The sequence below is a fragment of the Aegilops tauschii genome, chromosome 1 (genome assembly GCF_002575655.3).
Source record: "Aegilops tauschii subsp. strangulata cultivar AL8/78 chromosome 1, Aet v6.0, whole genome shotgun sequence".
NCBI classification, from domain to species: Eukaryota; Viridiplantae; Streptophyta; class Magnoliopsida; order Poales; family Poaceae; genus Aegilops; species Aegilops tauschii.
In genome coordinates this window covers 118,110,908-118,116,895 of record NC_053035.3, presented here as the reverse complement: position 1 = coordinate 118,116,895, position 5,988 = coordinate 118,110,908, and the positions used below count along the sequence as shown (strand labels likewise).

The 5,988-nt window shown below is 47.9% G+C and overlaps 1 long non-coding RNA gene across 1 annotated transcript; it reads right to left on the bottom strand.

The window, feature by feature from the left end:
- Positions 1-753: 753 nt before the first annotated feature.
- On the bottom strand, positions 754-5,251 carry LOC141042036 (uncharacterized). The gene is made up of 3 exons (XR_012203844.1): positions 3,384-5,251; positions 2,250-2,316; positions 754-1,022 (listed from the first exon to the last, which is right to left on the bottom strand). It is a non-coding gene; the product is annotated as an uncharacterized lncRNA (long non-coding RNA).
- Between the last annotated feature and the right edge of the window lie 737 nt (positions 5,252-5,988).

Below are 5,988 nucleotides of genomic sequence, written 5' to 3'. Positions count from 1 at the left end.
CACGTATGACTATATTCGGAATACATGCCTACATTACATTTATGAATTGGAGTTAGTTCTGTGTCACCCTATGTTATGACTGTTACATGATGAACAACATCCAGCATAATTCTCCATCACCGATCCAATGCCTACGAGCTTTTGTCAGGACCCCGATTCCAAGTCACATCGATCTAGCTGGTAACACCTCATATCACTTTGCGGCCTCACGCACGGTATTCCCACGGGTGTCGCCTTACCATGGCCCGGGACCGTTTGCGCCTTTTGGCTCATGTATATGATAGTGTCGCTAGCATCCATATGACAGAGAACCCGGGCCGACATGACTAGTCATGAACCCAAAGTGGCACTAACTTACGGGGACAGGCATACATGAATCAACATCGAGCATGTCGGTCAGCAGCGTGCGAATCCGGGCTGTAGCACTGGGCTAACAGGACTCCGGTGAACCGGGCTGTAGCAGGCTAGGCAGGACTCCGGATGTCACCGCGTGACGTTTCCCCGAAGGGACAGACACAGGAACGAAGTGAATCACATGCCGGCCAGTCAAGTGTTCCGGAGCAGTAGTGCTGGGCTAGCAGGACTCCGGTGAACCGGGCTGTAGCGGACTACTATGGCTCATGGAAGCACAGGACTACATTTCCCCATAAGAGAGGCTACCAAGGATAAACAACTAGGTTGTCGGATCCCACACATACCAAGCATTTCAATCATACACACAATATGCTCGATATGTGCAAATACAACATGGCATCACAACAAGACTCTACGACTCAGAGTACTTATTCATTAGGCTCCGAAGAGCGAGATATTACAAACAAGGGTCTCATGACCCAACATTCAGAGCATACAAGTCAAAGCACATGCGGAAGCTTAACATGTCTGAGTACAGACATCTACAAAAAAAAAAGGCTGCGAAGCCTGACTATCTACCAGATCCTGCCGAGGGCACAAGATCGTAGCTGAGGTAACAAGCTAAACGTCGAAGTCCACACGGAACTACTAGCGAGACTGACGTCTCTCTGCAAAACATAAAATAAGCAAACGTGAGTACAAATGTACCCAGCAAGACTTACATCAGAACTATCTACATATGCATCGGTATCAACAAAGGGGGTGGTGGAGTTTAACTGCAGCAAGCCAGCTTTGACTCGGTGGCTATCCTGAACTACGACTGCAAGTAACTCTTTTGAGGTGGCGCACACGAGTCCACATATTCACCATATCAATACACCACTATGGATCCGCTCCCGTCTCCCTACGCGAACGCCATCCATAGCACTCACGCTTATCTTGCGCATTTTAGAGTATCCACTTTCACTTGTCTATGAACTGTTATAGGCAACCCAGAAGTCCTTTACCGCGGACACGGCTATTCGAATAGATGATCTTAACCCTGCAGGGGTGTACTTCTTCACACACGCTCTCGCCACTTACCACCATGTACACGTCGTGTACCTCGGCAACCTTCAAGCGGAAGCCTGGCGAGGGAGTCGGCCACGACCTGACTAACCACACAAGTCTCTAATCCAGGTTTATCGCCTATTCGGGTTCCATCCGCAAGGAGATCCGGCCGGGGTGTCGCTCACGGCCCCAAACGATGTGTGCAGGGTTCCCAAGCCCACCTCGACGGATGGATCTACGCTTGGTACACCGTGCCACGGTGCCTAGTCTGTCCCAAGCCCACCTGTACCGGTACCACTTGGTAGACTACTAACACAACCTACAAACACCAGAAACTAGTTGCAACTCCTGGACAGAGATCGAAGCGGTTAATAAGCCGAGAGGGGTCGAGTTACCGGAACCCAATGTGTGGTAGTAACTGTTCATGGATCACAAACACAGAACTCAGTTCCTGAGGACGGCTTCAATGAGACAACCCACCATGTACTCCTACATGGCCTCTCACCGCTACCTTTACCAAATCGTGTTCACACACTTAGCTCTCACACAGTAGGACATGTTCACAACTTTCCAATTCATTCCCGATGAATCAGATCTGACACAACTCTAAGCAATAGCAGGCATGACAAACAAGCATGAATGAGTAGGCACATCAGGGCTCAAACAACTCCTACTCATGCTAGTGGGTTTCATCTATTTACTGTGACAATGACAGGTCATGCAGAGGAAAGGGGTTCAACTACCGCAGCAAGTAACAGATGAAACGTTGTTGTCCTAATGCAGTAAAAGAGAGCAGGAGCGAGAGAGTGGGATTGTATCGGAATGAACAAGGGGGTTTTTCTTGCCTGACACTTCCGAAGATAGTATAGCTCTTCATCGGTGTCATCGATCGCATCGTCGAAGCAACGTCTACTGAGAGGGGACAACACCGGCAAACAGAGAGGAAACATGATCAATGCAATGCACAATATGATGCATGCTATGACATGGCAATATGAATGTGTTTTGAGCTAATGCAACTAGCAACAGGTTAAATGAAGTTGGTTTGAATCCAAGATTCAAATTCAAACTCCATATGTGGGAATTCAAATGCCATTTAATTGATTTGACCTGATCAGCAGGCATAAGTTGTTCTAACATGCATGAAAATGGTACTGATGGATAGATTGGATTTTTCTGATCATTTTTCATATATAACTTATTTTATTCTGAGTTACGGTTGAATTTATATGAATTTTCAAAGTTTTGAAAATTTTCTGAAATTAATAAATCATTTCTAATTTATTTAAAATCCCAGAAAATGATTACTGCGTCAGCACTACGTCATGCTGACCTCAGCAGGTCAATAGGGGCGGTCCAGGTCAAACCTGACCAGTGGGGTCCACTGGTCAGTGACCCAGTGTTGTTCAGAGCACTGACAGGTGGGTCCGGTCAACGGACACGTCAGCACAGTCAATGCTGACGCGTGGGTCCAGAGTAATTAGTTAGGATGTGGGGCTCGGCTGTCAGTTTCACTAGAGGTTAATTAGTAGCGTAATTAGCTGCTAATGGCTGGGCCACGTCGGCACAGCCGGAGTTAGCCGACGACGACCACGGCTGACGGCGGAGGTCCGCCGGAGTTGCGCCACAGGCGACGGTTCGATGTGCTGAGGGCACCAGGAGGAAGCCCTTCCTCGCGCGCATCCAAAGGGCCAAGTGGGAGGTCGTGGGGTCGCCGGAATTCATGCCGGCGACGAGCTTTGGCGGCGGCGGTGCTCGGTGGTGCACGGGCGCGTCGCTGCAGCTTGCAAACGAGCGAACTGGGTAGCTAGGCGGCATCTACGGCACGCGAGGAGCAAGATGAACAGAGGCGCAGGTCAGGGGGGCTCGGCAACGACGAGCTCGTCGGTCATGGCGACGGCGAGCTCACGGCCATGGCAGAAGGCTTGCTAGGGGCGGGAACGAGCTATTAGAAAGAGGCGGGAGGAAGAGGAGCTCACGGAGACTCCAGTGGAGAAAACGTCAAGGTCGGGGAAGCTCTGGACGGCGCGAATCGGACGACGGCGGTCGTCGGGGCAGAGGACGAAGATGGCGATGGTGCGGTCGTCTGTGGCCTTCTCCGTCCGCGTGCGTCATATTGGAGACGAAGCAGAGTCCGGCGGTGACACATGACCCATCGGTGAAGCCTGGGGTGCGCGGTGGCTATGGATGCGACGACGGCGCCCTCCGGTGGCTCTCGGTGGTGCTCCAAATCGAGAGAGGGAGAGATCTAGAGCGAGCAGAGAGAAGGGATAGCGGTCGAGGCGGTCGAGGGCGTTCCAACGGTGCACTGGAGGGGTTGGGGGCGGCTGGGACACGTCGAAGCAGGAGGTGGCGACCGGCGACGCGCGCTCTGCCACGACTTGTCCTCCTGGCGAGGGGTTGAAGACAAACCTGCCCCTCGCTAGGTTGGGCTGGGCCAGCTCTGATGGACTGGGCTGCTGGTGGGCTACGAGGTAAGGCCAGGTAAGTTTCTGCTCTTTTCCTATTTTTCTTTCTGTTTTCTATTTATTTTGCTCTGTTTTGATTTAGTAATAATACTAAACCATTTTTGTTGCTTCTGAAATTATTTGTAGATGCAATATGGACTAGCCCAAAGCCCCACAATATTTTTCAGAATGATTGGAGTTATAAAAGTATTTATAGGAATTATAACCCCAACTCAAATACAATATGAGTTAATTCAAAAATCCAAAAAATGTCCTAGAAATATATTCATCATTTTTGGTAGAGGTTTCTACCTTAACCAAAAATCATGAACTTTTCTTGAGGCACTTTGGGTTCATTGAAAATGTTTTTAAGTTGAACCTAGTTGAGTTTTTTTGGTGCTAGGGATTGATCACCCCTAATTCAAGTTTCAAAAATTTAAACATGATGCATGGATGCAGTTGCAACTATTTGCAGGCAATTTCTAGGGCTATGACAACTCACCCCCACTAAACAAGAATCTCGTCCCGAGATTTGAGACGTGAGGTAATAAGACAGAGGGGACACAAGGCTAACACGATCTTCACGGTCCAACTTCCCTTCTCGAAGATGTTGATTCGTTGCATCATCTTGATCTTGACATCTTGCTTGAGAACTCCACTCAACATGACCACGAGAGGAAATGGAAACTCTAGAAGAATCGATCTTCTCGAGGATCGAGCAACTGACGATCAACTCACGGAATGAGGCATAGAATACCTCTTTAGCTGAGATGTTCAAACACACTTCGGGAGGGATGGAAGAACAGATGACGGGGTTCAATTTGGTAGGCAACAATTCCACGCTTGAGGAGATGGTGAATGGTTTCAAGATAGCGATGAAATAATTGCCATGATTCCATAAACGGGCACCTTAGGGAAGGTGGCTCGTAGAAATATTCCATTAAGTGGCAAAAAGAATTACTTTTGATTCAGAGATCATTGAAAATCTTTATACCAGCCTAAGGCAATCACAAACGATCGTGTGAACGAATTCGAAAGAATGGCATACTCATACTAGAAGGAATGATGTGGACTACCTTGTTGAAGACAACACCATGGATGATTTTGCTTATCATCGGGGATGGATGGGACCCATGGTAGGACCACTTTTGAAGATGATCCTAAACAGTAATTACTGAGGTGCAAGCTGGGAACAAAATGCAAATGCTGGGTATGATTCTGGTAACTGGGGATAACTCAACGAGAGTGATTCCACCGTTGAATGGTTCTAGCATAATCGAGGAAACCGAGAGCACAAGGACCCCTGAGGATCAACTTCTAGAATAAGTTGCACTAAATCCTCATGGAGAAGATGGTTAAATAGCTCAATCAAGATACTACAATGATAGATCTTCCGGCTAGGTGTGTCGGCCAGAACATCAACCTTGTCGGAACCTACATCATAATCTTGGAAAAGTTCCAACCATCATATCTGCCTGAGATTCAGATCTACTTGGTAACAGGATATTCCAGACTCATCGAGTCTAGAAGAAAATGAAGGTTTGCAACACAAATCGACGAGATGACGTTGCGAGATTCTCGGGAAATGAGCTACGGTAGCAAGCTCCAAAACATGAGCTGGTTCTGCTACATACATGTGGGCACGCTGTCCCAGACAAGCATGACCACATAGTAGTCTTACAATGAAACACTACCGAGTTCCGGTGGGGAACCCTCATCAAGGATATCGAAGTCTTTACGCAAGTCCATGGATTAGATCCCAAGCATAGACTCCTCTTCCTTGAACAAGTCAATCAGGGGCTTGGTGTGCTACGGAATGCATATGGAGTGGAGGTAATTAATCTACCAAACCATGGTATACTTTGCACATGCATGACTGACTTGGGATGATTCCGAAGGAAGCAAAAACAATCTTTCTCGAACTCACGGCGACAACTTGCACCAAATGCACATGAATTCGAGGAAGTCACTACTTTCATCCAAACATATACTTCATGAACAGAGCATGAAGAAAATGCTTACACAATTTCCCAACACTAGCTGGATGTTCAACACGAATCATGGAGGAGACAAAATGCTGCTGATGGGCTCAACAGCAACTCATCGGAATTTCCATATCACTGGACTTCCACCATCA